General features: G+C 45.0%; 1 protein-coding gene across 1 annotated transcript in view; it reads left to right on the top strand.

Moving 5' to 3' along the window:
* DAP (death associated protein) overlaps positions 1-12,358 on the top strand; it is a 197,174-nt gene that overhangs the window by 139,918 nt on the left and 44,898 nt on the right. The window lies entirely within an intron of this gene.

Here is a 12,358-nt window from a genome sequence, read left to right as displayed (position 1 = left end):
TACCAGCCACTATATACCACTGCTACCAGCCACTATATACCACTGCTACCTGCCCCTATATACCACTGCTACTAGCCCCTATATACCACTGCTACTAGCCCCTATATACCACTGCTACCTGCCCCTATATACCACTGCGACCTGCTCCTATATACCACTGCTACCTGCCCCTATATACCACTGCTACTAGCCCCTATATACCACTGCTACCAGCCACTATAAAGCACTGCTACTAGCCCCTATATACCACTGCTACTAGCCCCTATATACCACTGCTACCTGCCCCTATATACCACTGCTACTAGCCCCTATATACCACTGCTACCAGCCACTATAAAGCACTGCTACTAGCCCCTATATACCACTGCTACTAGCCCCTATATGCCACTGCTACTAGCCCCTATATACCACTGCTACCTGCTCCTATATACCACTGCTACTAGCCCCTATATACCACTGCTACTAGCCCCTATATACCACTGCTACTAGCCCCTATATACCACTGCTACTAGCCCCTATATACCCCTGCTACTAGCCCCTATATACCACTGCTACCAGCCCCTATATACCACTGCTACCTGCTCCTATATACCACTGCTACCTGCCCCTATATACCACTGCTACTAGCCCCTATATACCACTGCTACAAGCCACTATATACCACTGCTACCAGCCCCTATATACCACTGCTACCAGCCACTATATACCACTGCTACTAGCCCCTATATACCACTGCTACCAGCCACTATATACCACTGCTACTAGCCCCTATATACCACTGCTACCAGCCCCTATATACCACTGCTACCAGCCACTATATACCACTGCTACTAGCCCCTATATACCACTGCTACCAGCCACTATATACCACTGCTACTAGCCCCTATATACCACTGCTACCAGCCACTATAAAGCACTGCTACTAGCCCCTATATACCACTGCTACTAGCCCCTATATACCACTGCTACTAGCCCCTATATACCACTGCTACTAGCCCCTATATACCCCTGCTACTAGCCCCTATATACCCCTGCTACTAGCCCCTATATACCACTGCTACCAGCCCCTATATACCACTGCTACTAGCCCCTATATACCACTGCTACTAGCCCCTATATACCACTGCTACCAGCCCCTATATACCACCGCTACCAGCCCCTATATACCACCGCTACCTGCCCCTGTATACCACCGCTACCTGCCTCTGTATACCACCGCTACCTGCCTCTATACCACCGCTGCCTGTCTCTATATACCACCTACCACTGCTGCCTGCCTCTATATACCATCTACCACTGCTGCCTGTCTCTATATACCATCTACCACTGCTGCCTGCCTCTATATACCATCTACGACTGCTGCCTGCCTCTATATACCACCTACCACTGCTGCCTGCCTCTATATACCACCTACCACTGCTGCCTGCCTCTATATACCACCTACCACTGCTGCCTGCCTCTATATACCATCTACCACTGCTGCCTGCCTCTATATACCATCTACCACTGCTGCCTGCCTCTATATACCATCTACCACTGCTACATCTGTCCTGTGTAGCTAATCTAGTCTTGTGTAGCTAATCCTGTCCTGTGTACAGTATCACACAAGATAGGATTAGATACACGGCGCAGCACAGTATCACACAGGACAGGATTAGATACACGGCTCAGCAGTCAGTATCTAATCCTCTCCTATGCACTCCTCTCCCCCCTGCGTGTCTTTCCCCATTGTGGTTTATTATTTTTGTTGTGGGAGATGAGGGAGTCGAGGATTATGCGTTCGGTATGGTATAAAAAAGATTAATAAAGGACTTTATTCTGGCCGAGTCTTTATTTACAATACATCTGAGATCTATGTGGCGGCATTATGGGTGATCTATATGGCGGTATTATGTGAGAAGCATATGGTGGTATGTGAGAACACTGGCGGTATTATGTGTGATCTATATGGTGGTATGTGAGAACACTGGCGGTATTATGTGTGATCTATATGGCGGTATGTGAGAACACTGGCGGTATTATGTGTGATCTATATGGCGGTATGTGAGAACACTGGCGGTATTATGTGTGATCTATATGGTGGTATGTGAGAACTGTATGACAGTATTGTGTGATCTATTTGATAGTATTGTGTGTGATCTGTATGGCGGTATTATGTGAGAACACTATGGCAGTATTATCTTCAGAAAGCGGACCCATTCTATGGTGGTTCTGGCTGAGCACCTGCACGCGGGTCTGGGGTAATAGAGGGGACAGCATGACCTCCAGTTAGGTGTAGTCAGGGGAAGGCTGGTGAGGTAGCTGAAGAGAGGGGTCTCATTTTTATCGTTACTATATGGCTACATTTCCTTCCTAGCGTCACCCCGTACTTCGCCTGTCGCCTCGCTTTCACACATCGCCAGGACAGGATGGGGAAGACAGGATCTGAGGAGGGGAATGGGGTCTGCATGCAAAGTCTGGATCAGACCAGGCCAACAATCCGCAGAAATGTTTCCTGGATTTCTGTGGAGCAGACGGTCCATCCATGTGTATAAAAGACAGCGCTCTATGTACAATCCCTGGCTGCTCCGTGCACCAAACAGGGGGCCCCTATAGACCAGCACACTGCTCTCCTGAAATACTCTGTGCTGCTGTCACCCTGCTCCCTCCACCACATATCTCCCAGAATCCTTGCTGCCTGCCATCCTTGGTGACTGTCTACTTGTCAGTATAAGGCTGCCTTCACACTATCATTATTTGGTCAGTATTTTACCTCAGTATTTGTAGCCAAAACCAGGAGTGGGTGATAAATGCAGAAGTGGTGACATGTTTCTATTATACTTTTCCTCTATTTGTTCCTCTCCTGGTTTTGGCTTACAAATACTGAGGTAAAATACTGACCAAATACTGCTAGTGTGACGGCAGCCATACTCTGCAGTCACCAACAAAATGGCTGCGCACTGGGTTCCTGAATATCATCCTCTCTAATCCCTTAGCAAACACCCATAAGGGGAGGAGAGGAGACATCACACACGTCAGCAGACTCCGCCCATAATTACTGCAGTGCAGTAATGTGAGTTAGTTGTACACTAGGTTTTTCTGAAATTTCAGCAGCTGCTCCCCCTAGTGTTGAAAAGTGGAAATTCCAAAACTTTTCAAATTATTTTTCATATTTTACTAAATTATAAACAAATGATAATATTTTGTAAGAAAATGTAATCATTAATTCTTTACAATTTTACAATTTCTGAAAAAAAAAATTTTTTGATGGCACCTTCCCTTTAAAAGTTCAGGAGTTTCTGGGTCTTACCATAGACTCCAGTCGGCAAGAGTGTCGTCTGCCGGATTCAAAAGTGGATGGTATCCAGCGACTAGCGGCCAGAATGATTAATAATCCATCAGTCTCTGTAAGAAGGGCGATGTCACATCTTATTAACCCCTTCATGACCGGGGGATTTTTCGTTTTTCCGTGTTCGTTTTTCGCTCCCCTCCTTCCCAGAGCCATAACTTTTTTATTTTTCTGTCAATTTGGCCATGTGAGGGCTTATTTTTTGCGGGACGAGTTGTACTTTTGAACGACATCATTGGTTTTAGCATGTCGTGTACTAGAAAACGGGAAAAAAATTCCAAGTGCGGTGAAATTGCAAAAAAAGTGCAATCCCACATTGGTTTTTTGTTTGGCTTTTTTGCTAGGTTCACTAAATGCTAAAACTGACCTGACATTATGATTCTCCAGGTCATTACGAGTTCATAGACACCAAACATGACTAGGTTATTTTTTATCTAAGTGGTGAAAAAAAATTCCAAACTTTGCTAAAAAAAAAAAAAAAATTGCGCCATTTTCCGATACGCGTAGCGTCTCCATTTTTCATCATCTGGGGTCGGTTGAGGGCTTATTTTTTGCGTGCCGAGATGACGTTTTTAATGATAGCATTTCGGTGCAGATACGTTCTTTTGATCGCCCGTTATTGCATTTTAATGCAATGTCGTGGCGACCAAAAAAACATAATTCTGGCGTTTCGAATTTTTTTCCCGCTACGCTGTTTAGCGATCAGGTTAATACTTTTTTTTAATTGATAGATCGGGCGATTCTGAGCGCGGCGATACCAAATATGCGTAGATTTGATATTTTTTTTATTGATTTATTTTGATTGGGGCGAAAGGGGGGTGATTTAAACTTTTATGTTTTTTTTATTTTTTTCACATTTTTTTTAAACTTTTTTTTTTTTTACTTTTGCCATGCTTCAATAGCCTCCATGAGAGGCTAGAAGCAGGCATAGCACGATCGGCTCTGCTACATAGCAGCGATCTGCTGATCGCTGCTATGTAGCAGAATTGCACGTGTGCTGTGAGCGCCGACCACAGGGTGGCGCTCACAGCGACGGGCAATCAGTAACCATAGAGGTCTCAAGGACCTCTATGGTTACCATTCGCAAGCATCGCCGACCCCCGATCATGTGACGGGGGTCGGCGATGACGTCATTTCCGGCCGCCCGGCCGGAAGCGGTGGTTAAATGCCGCTGTCTGCGTTTGACAGCGGCATTTAACTAGTTAATAGGTGCGGGCAGATCGCGATTCTGCCCGCGCCTATTACGGGCACATGTCAGCTGTTCAAAACAGCTGACATGTCCCGGCTTTGGTGCGGGCTCACCGCGGAGCCCTGCATCAAAGCAGGGGAGCCGGCATCGGACGGTATAGTACGTCCGATGCCGGTAAGGGGTTAAAGGATACATGAAAACTTATTATTTTGTGATCACTATTCCCCAATTGACCCCCAACCCTTATATTTGATATGCGGTCTGGCCTGTTGGTTAATATTAGGTCTAGCAGTGCCCCCTTTCCTGTTGGGTCCTGAACCAGTTGTGAAAGGTAATTGTCTCTCATAGTTGTCAAAAACCGATTACCTTTCCTGGAACTGCAGATTTCCGTTCCCCAATCTATTTCAGGGTAGTTGAAGTCCCCCATTATAATGACTTCCCTTTGAGTCGCAGCTTCATCTATTGCTTTACGAGGATATTCTCCATTGCTTCCATTATTCTTGGAGATTTATAACAAACCCCTATCAGTAATTTATTATTTTCCCCCTCCCCTTATCTCCACCAACAGGGACTCTACATTTTCATTAAATTCACCTATATTATCACGCCGGATGGGTTTAAGGACAATTTTACATACAGACACACCCCTCCGCCTCGCTTATCCATTCGGTCATTTCTGAACAGACTATAACCCTGTAAGTTAACAGCCCAGTCATGGCTCTCATCCAGCCATGTTTCAGATATCCCAACCATGTCATAATTATGCTCCAACAACATTAATTCTAATTCGGCCATTTTGTTGGCGAGGCTTCTGGCATTAGTATACATGCACTTGATGTTCCTCTCTGTACCTCTATTTCTTAAATTATTAACTGTTTTAACCCCACCCCCCATGCCACCGCCACCCCATCTTCCTTATTTGTGCCCAGGTCTCTATCTGCACTATCTTCCCCTACTATAAAATGAATACCCTCCCCCAATCCCTAGTTCAAACACTCTAACCTTCTAGCCATTTTCTCCCCCAACACAGCTGCACCCTCCCCATCGAGGTGCAGCCCGTCCCCAGCTTAGAGCCTGTAGCCAACTGAGAAGTCGGCCCAGTTCTGCAGGAACCCAAACCCCTCCTTCCTACACCAATTCTTGAGCCACTTATTAACCTCCTTAATCTCCCGTTGCCTCTCTGGCGTGGCACGTGTTACAGGCAGTATTTCGGAAAATACTACGTTGGAGGTCCTTGCTTTCAGCTTGCAGCCTAATTCCCTGAAATCATCTTTAAGGACCTTCCACCTACCTCTAACTTTGTCATTAGTGCCAATGTGCACCATGACCGCTGGGTCCTCACCAGCCCCTCCCAGTAATCTGTCCACCCGATCAGCGATGTGTCGGACTCGAGCGCCAGGTAGGCAGCACACCGTTCGACGATCCCTGTCTTTGTGACAGATTGCCCTATCTGTTCCCCTAATAATTGAGTCCCCCACTACCAGCACCTGTCTGGCCTGCCCTGCTCTCCTATTTCCCTCCTTACTGAAGCAGTCACTCCTCCGGCTTTCAGAGGACATGCCTTGCTGCAGCAGTGCTACCCCTGTACTGGCACCCCCCTCATCTGCCTACTTAGCAAACTTAATGGGGTGTGCCAGATCAGGACTAGCCTCCCTAGCACTCTTCCCTCTACCTGGCCTTCTGTCACCCAACTTGCTACTTCACCGTTCTGCAACTCCATCCTACCATCCCCCACCTCATCTATCCCATTGAGCATCTGCTCAGTGAGCAGAAGACTCCTTTCCATGTCGTCAATGGATCTGTGTTGTCAGCTGCACATTAAGATCCAGAATCTGGGCTTCCAAATGCACAACGTGCTCACATCTCACACGGCAGTATGCACCCTCAATTGGCTGATCAAGGACTGCATACATGTGGCAACATGTGCACTGGATGGCATTAACAAGAGTGGAGCACATTTCCTAATGGGGATTGCACCAGACAGAACCGTTAAATTAAAAAACAAAAAAAACAAATTCAAAGTATTAATAAAATACAGACAGCAATTCAGTAATTCCTCCCTTGGAAAATCCCTAAATCCAAAGTCATTGAATTACAAGTCACACTTACCGCCGTTCACACTTGCGCTCAGGTCACACTCAGCTCGTTCACACTCGCTAAGCTGAAGATTTAAAGATTTTTTTTTTCTTTTTCCCCTCAGCTGCAATCCACCTTGCTGTTGAATGCACTTCCAAAAAAAAAAAATCTTAAACAATACAAGTCATAACTGGTACAGGAGGAGAGGGGACCCTGCCCGCGAAGGCTCACAATCTACAAGGGATGGGTGAGAATACAGTAGGCGAGGGTAGAGCTGGTCATGCAGCGGTTTGGTTGATCAGTGGTTACTGCAGGTTATAGGCTTGTCGGAAGAGGTGGGTCTTCATGCTCTTTTTGAAGGTTTCGATGGTAGGTGAGAGTCTGATGTGTTGTGGTAGAGAGTTCCAGAGTAGGGGTGATGCACGAGAGAAAAGAAGAGGGGAATAGAGAAGGAGATCTTGTGAGGATCGGAGGTTGCATGCAGGAAAGTACCGGGAGACGAGGTCACAGATGTATGGAGGAGACAGGTTGTGGATGGCTTTGTATGTCATGGTTAGGGTTTTGTACTGGAGTTTCTGGGCAATGGGGAGCCAGTGAAGGGATTGACAGAGGGGAGAAGCTGAGGAATAGCGGGGGGACAGGTGGATTAGTCGGGCAGCAGAGTTTAGAATAGATTGGAGGGGTGCGAGAGTGTTCGAGGAGAGGCCACAGAGCAGGAGGTTGCAGTAGTCAAGGCGAGAGATGATGAGGGCATGGACTAGGGTTTTTGCAGATTCTTGTTTGAGGAATGAACGGATTCGTGAAATATTTTTGAGTTCAAGTCGGCACTAAATGGAAAGGGCTTGGATATGTGGTTTGAAGGAGAGATCAGCGTCGAGGATTACCCCAAGGCAGCAAGCTTGTGGGACTGGGGAGAGTGGGCAGCCATTTACTGTAATGGATAGGTTCGTTGGAGGGGGGGGGGGGGGGTCACGTGAGATGGAGGAAAGATGATGAATTCTGTTTTGTCCATGTTAAGTTTCAGAAATCTAGCGGAGAAGAAGGATGAAATACTAGACAGACATTGAGGGATTCTGGTTAGTAGGGAGGTAATATCTGGTCCAGAGATGTATATCTGTGTGTCATCAGCATAGAGATGATACTGAAAGCCATGAGATTCTATGAGCTGTCCCAGGCCAAAGGTGTAAATTGAGAAGAGCAGGGACCCTAGGACTGAACCTTGTGGGACTCCGACAGATAGGGGGCAAGTTGAGGAGGTGGTGTGTGAGTGGGAGACGCTGAATGCCCGGTCTGTTAGGTATGATGAGATCCAGGATAGCGCCAAGTCTGATGCCAAGGGATGAGAGGGTCTGTAATAATAGGGAATGGTCCACTGTGTCAAAGGCAGCCGACAGGTCCAGGAGGAGGAGGACAGAGTAGTGTCGCTTGCTCTTGGCGGTTAAGAGGTCATTGGTGACCTTAGTAAAGGCAGTTTCAGTGGAGTGGTGTGACCGGAAGCCAGATTGTAAGCGGTCGAAGAGGGAGCAAGAAGAGAGATGGGAGGACAGTTCAAGGTAGACGTGTTGTTCCAGTAGCTTGGAGGCATAGGGGAGAAGTGATATAGGGCGATAGCTAGATACAAAGGATGGGTCAAGAGAGGGCTTTTGGAGGATAGGTGTGATGGAGGCATGTTTAAAGCTTGAGGGGAAAACACCAGTTGTTAGTGATAGGTTGAAGAGATGGGTTAGGGTTGGGATGAAGACTGTGGTGAGGTTTGGGATGAAGTGGGATGGGATCGGGTCAAGTGCACAGGTGGTGAGATGTGATATTGAGAGTAGAGTGGAGAATCGATCTTCTGTAATGGAGGAGAAGTTGGTTTTGGAGGTGAAGGGCTGGGAAGTCGGGAGGAAGGGCTCTGGGGGTTGTTGACCAAAACGGTCTCTGATGTTATCAATCTTCTGCTTGAAAAATGAGGCAAAGTTTTCAGCTGAGATGAGTGGGGAGGGAGGAGGTGCTGGGGGACGGAGGAGAGAATTGAAGGTGTTGAATAACTGTTTAGGGTTTTGAGACAGGGAGGATATGAGAGATGAGAAGTAGGTTTGAGAGATGAGAAGATCATGGTTTCCTTGGCTGAGGAAGATGTCCATTTCCCAGCCATGGATTCTTCCAGAAATACCAAATCTCCTCTCCCAGGGGCCACTCCTCCGTTCACAGGTGGCCAATTTACATCTAGCGGCGTGGATTTTGAAAGGTCGTTACTAAGGGAGAGGGGTTTTTCGCGGGACCTGGTAAATACATTACTTAAAAGTAGAAAAGACTTCAATAAACATTTATGTCAGGATTTGGAAGAAATTCTTTCAGTTTCAGAAACCCGGATTGGTCAGGAACCCTGTATTAACCAAATTTTAGAATTCCTGCAAAAATAATTAGATATGGGCCTAGCCACAAGTACTCTTAGGGTTCAAGTATTGGCTCTAGGGGCACTATTCAATAGAAGTTTGGCCAGCAATCATTGGATAGTCAGGTTCTTCAAGGCGGTTACGAGATCTAGACCAAACATTAAACCAAAAGTAGTTCCATGGGACCTAAATTTTGTTCTCTCAGCTTTAATGCAAGTTCCATTTGAGCCCATTGATGATGCCCCGATCAAAATACTATCCTTGAAAACGGCTCTCTTGGTTGAACTTACATCCGCAAGAAGGATTAGTGATATACAAGCTCTGTCCGGCCAGCCTTCGTACATGCAGTTTAGGGAAGATCGAGTTATGAGACCTGATGCTCTTAATCTTCTAAAGGTAGCTTCAAAATTTCATCGGTTACAAGAGGTTGTTCTTCCCTCATTTTGTCCTAATCCCACTAATGATAAGGAACATAAATTTCATACCTTGTAGCTGAAATATATTTAAGAATAAATCTTTTAACATCCAAACGCTTGGAAAAAAGATAATTCCCTATTTATATCCTTCCAGGGAGTTAGAAAGGGATTTAAAGTTTCTAAAAACACGCTAGCTGGATGGATCAGGGAGGCAATATCTCTGGCTTATACTGCAGGTGGCAAGGAGATCCCAGAAGGTGTTAAAGCTCATTCTACTCGAACCGTGGCCACATCCTGGGCGGAGAGATCTGAAGAGACGATTGAAGACATTTGTGAGGTGGCCAAATGGTCTTCTCCATCTACTTTCTTTAGACACTATAGACTAGATCTCGGTAGCTCCTCTGATCTCACCTTTGGGAGAAGGGTGCTTGAAGCAGTTATCCCTCCCCAGTCCTTTTTTTACTTCTCTGAAAGTCTCTAGTGGTGCTGTCATGGCGACTGAATAAATATGTACGCTACTTACCGGTAGCGGTGTTTTTCAAGAGCCCATGGCAGCACCCTTATATTCCCTACCCTATTTCTTATATAGGTCAACACTTTCTTTTCCATTTAAGTGCTAAGTTTAGTCACACGGTGAATTGTACCATATTTTAAATTGATTATGTGTTACTAACCAGGGAGGTCCTCTGATGTTACTAACCAGGGAGATGCTCTGTAAACCAACTGAGGCGGGAGAGAGGTGCCGCCCTTTTATGTCTGCAGGGTTTCCTGTCCCTGAAGGGCAGATCACCTCTCTCGTGGTGCTGTCATGGGCTCCTGAAAAACACAGCTATCGGTAAGTAGCTTACGTATATAATTGCCGAAAAAAGTTGAGTTCATGAACCCAATATCTCCTCTGACAAACACGTCTTCTCCGACGACAACGCAACTGCATCAAGCGAAACCGTACAAGCTGAGACACCAGCAACTTTCTGGCAGCTGAAGTACACTCAATGCTTCCAAAATGGCAAATGTGTCCACCCACACACTACGCTGACATTATAGCAAAAAAAAAAAAATCGAACTAACTTTATTGACAGTTTTGGAATGCATACAAATGGAGCCACATATGTTAACGCATGCGTTAACGCGATGGCAAAAATACACCATAAAGACAAAATTTTGGGCTCATTTTTATCGCATCCGTTTAACGGATCTGTTAAATGAATCACCATAAAGCAATGTGAACCTAGCCTTAGAAAGCAAATTCTCAGGTAGATCCGTATCCGACCCATTGACTTAAATAGCTTATTTACCTTTAATGAAAGCACGGATTTCTCTCCAATAAGACACTGGATTGCAGATATCAATGTATCATTTTATTCAGCTTCCTATGACCTGCATGGTCATGTACTGTAGACTGCTTAGGAGGGTTGATCCTAAGGCAAAACGCCATGTATGATGAAACAGAATCCTAAAAAAAACAGAAAAAAAAGAACAAGAATCCCTAAAATATAACTTTTAATAGAAGTTAAAAAACTCTGTTTTTCATTATAACAATACAATTTGGGAAGAAAAATGCGTACTTGTTAGACCCTGAAGGGCAACTATACTGGGCACTGCCTGGCAGTGGAGGTTGGCACCCTAAATTTTTACGGTAGGCACCCCCACTCCTCGATGGCTCACCCTTTAAAGTCCCTGAAATTCCTTGCAATACAGGAATTCTGGTGAGCCCTATAGATAGTCCCTATAAGCACACCTGCCTGGCAGTGGAGGTAGACACACTAATTTTCAGCGGTAGGTGCCCCCACTTCTCGATGGCTGACCCTAGGGTCCCTTAAAGTCCCTGCAATGGAGATAGAAATGTCCCAATACACCCTGTTTACATGTGTGGCTGCTGAACCCCTGATGAACCCCCGTTATTCCCATGGGGGGAAATGCGTCGGGCATTACTTGGGGATACTATAGAGGTTGACTAGTGCCTTAATTATCATATAATCCTTGCATTTGGGTTTCTGGATGGGACGTAGCCGCAAACAGATGAGTACAAATCTGAGATGTTGCATTGCCTTTCTGTTTAAAGAGACAATTGTGTCTTTGCATTATGCATTTTTATGCTGTGGCATTTTTCTACTAATTGATCTTTATTTATCTGGGAAAACCCTATATGGCTGTTATTGCTTGAACAATGACTTGGATGGGTGCAGATATCTGAAACATTGCATTGCCTTTCTGTCTAAAAAGCCGATCATGCCCTTGCACTATGCACTTTTATACTGTGGCATCTTCGCTTGGACAAAAAATTTTTTTTTGCATCCTGTCTTCCTGTATATTTACCTTGAGTAGTTTCCTTTGGTATTCAAATGAGCTTAAAAATATTAAGTGATTTATCCGTCTATTATGACGACATTTACTGATTAAGTGACTTTTGACATTTTTTTTATTTTTTTTCTTCTTTTATATATATATATATATATATATATATATATATATATATATATATATATATATATATATATATATATTCCTATATTCCACTATTTTTCCGTGTTTTGTTTATACTTATTATTATTTTTATTCTTACAAGTACCAGGGTGTATTGGGACATTTCTATTTCTATCTCCATTGCAGGGACTTTAAGGGACCCTAGGGTCAGCCGTCGAGGAGTGGGGGCACCTACCCCTGAAAATTAGGGTGTCTACCTCCACTGCCAGGCTGGTGTGCTTATAGGGACTATCTATAGGGCTCACCAGAATTCCTGTATTGCAGGGAATTCCAGGTACTTGAAGGGTGAGCTGTCGGAGTGGGGGCGCCTACCGTAGAAATTTAGGGTGCCAACCTCCAGTGCCAGGCAGGGCCCAGTATAGTTACCCTTCAGGGTCTAACAGGTACACATTTTGTCTTCCCAAATTGTATTGTTATAATGAAAAACAGAGTTTTTTAACTTCTATTAAGTTATATTTTAGGGATCCTTGTTTTTTGTTTTTTTTTT

Source organism: Ranitomeya imitator, chromosome 6, assembly GCF_032444005.1.
Source record: "Ranitomeya imitator isolate aRanImi1 chromosome 6, aRanImi1.pri, whole genome shotgun sequence".
NCBI classification, from domain to species: Eukaryota; Metazoa; Chordata; class Amphibia; order Anura; family Dendrobatidae; genus Ranitomeya; species Ranitomeya imitator.
The sequence above is the reverse complement of the archived record's forward strand: the minus strand, read 5'-3'. Positions and strand labels throughout refer to the sequence as shown.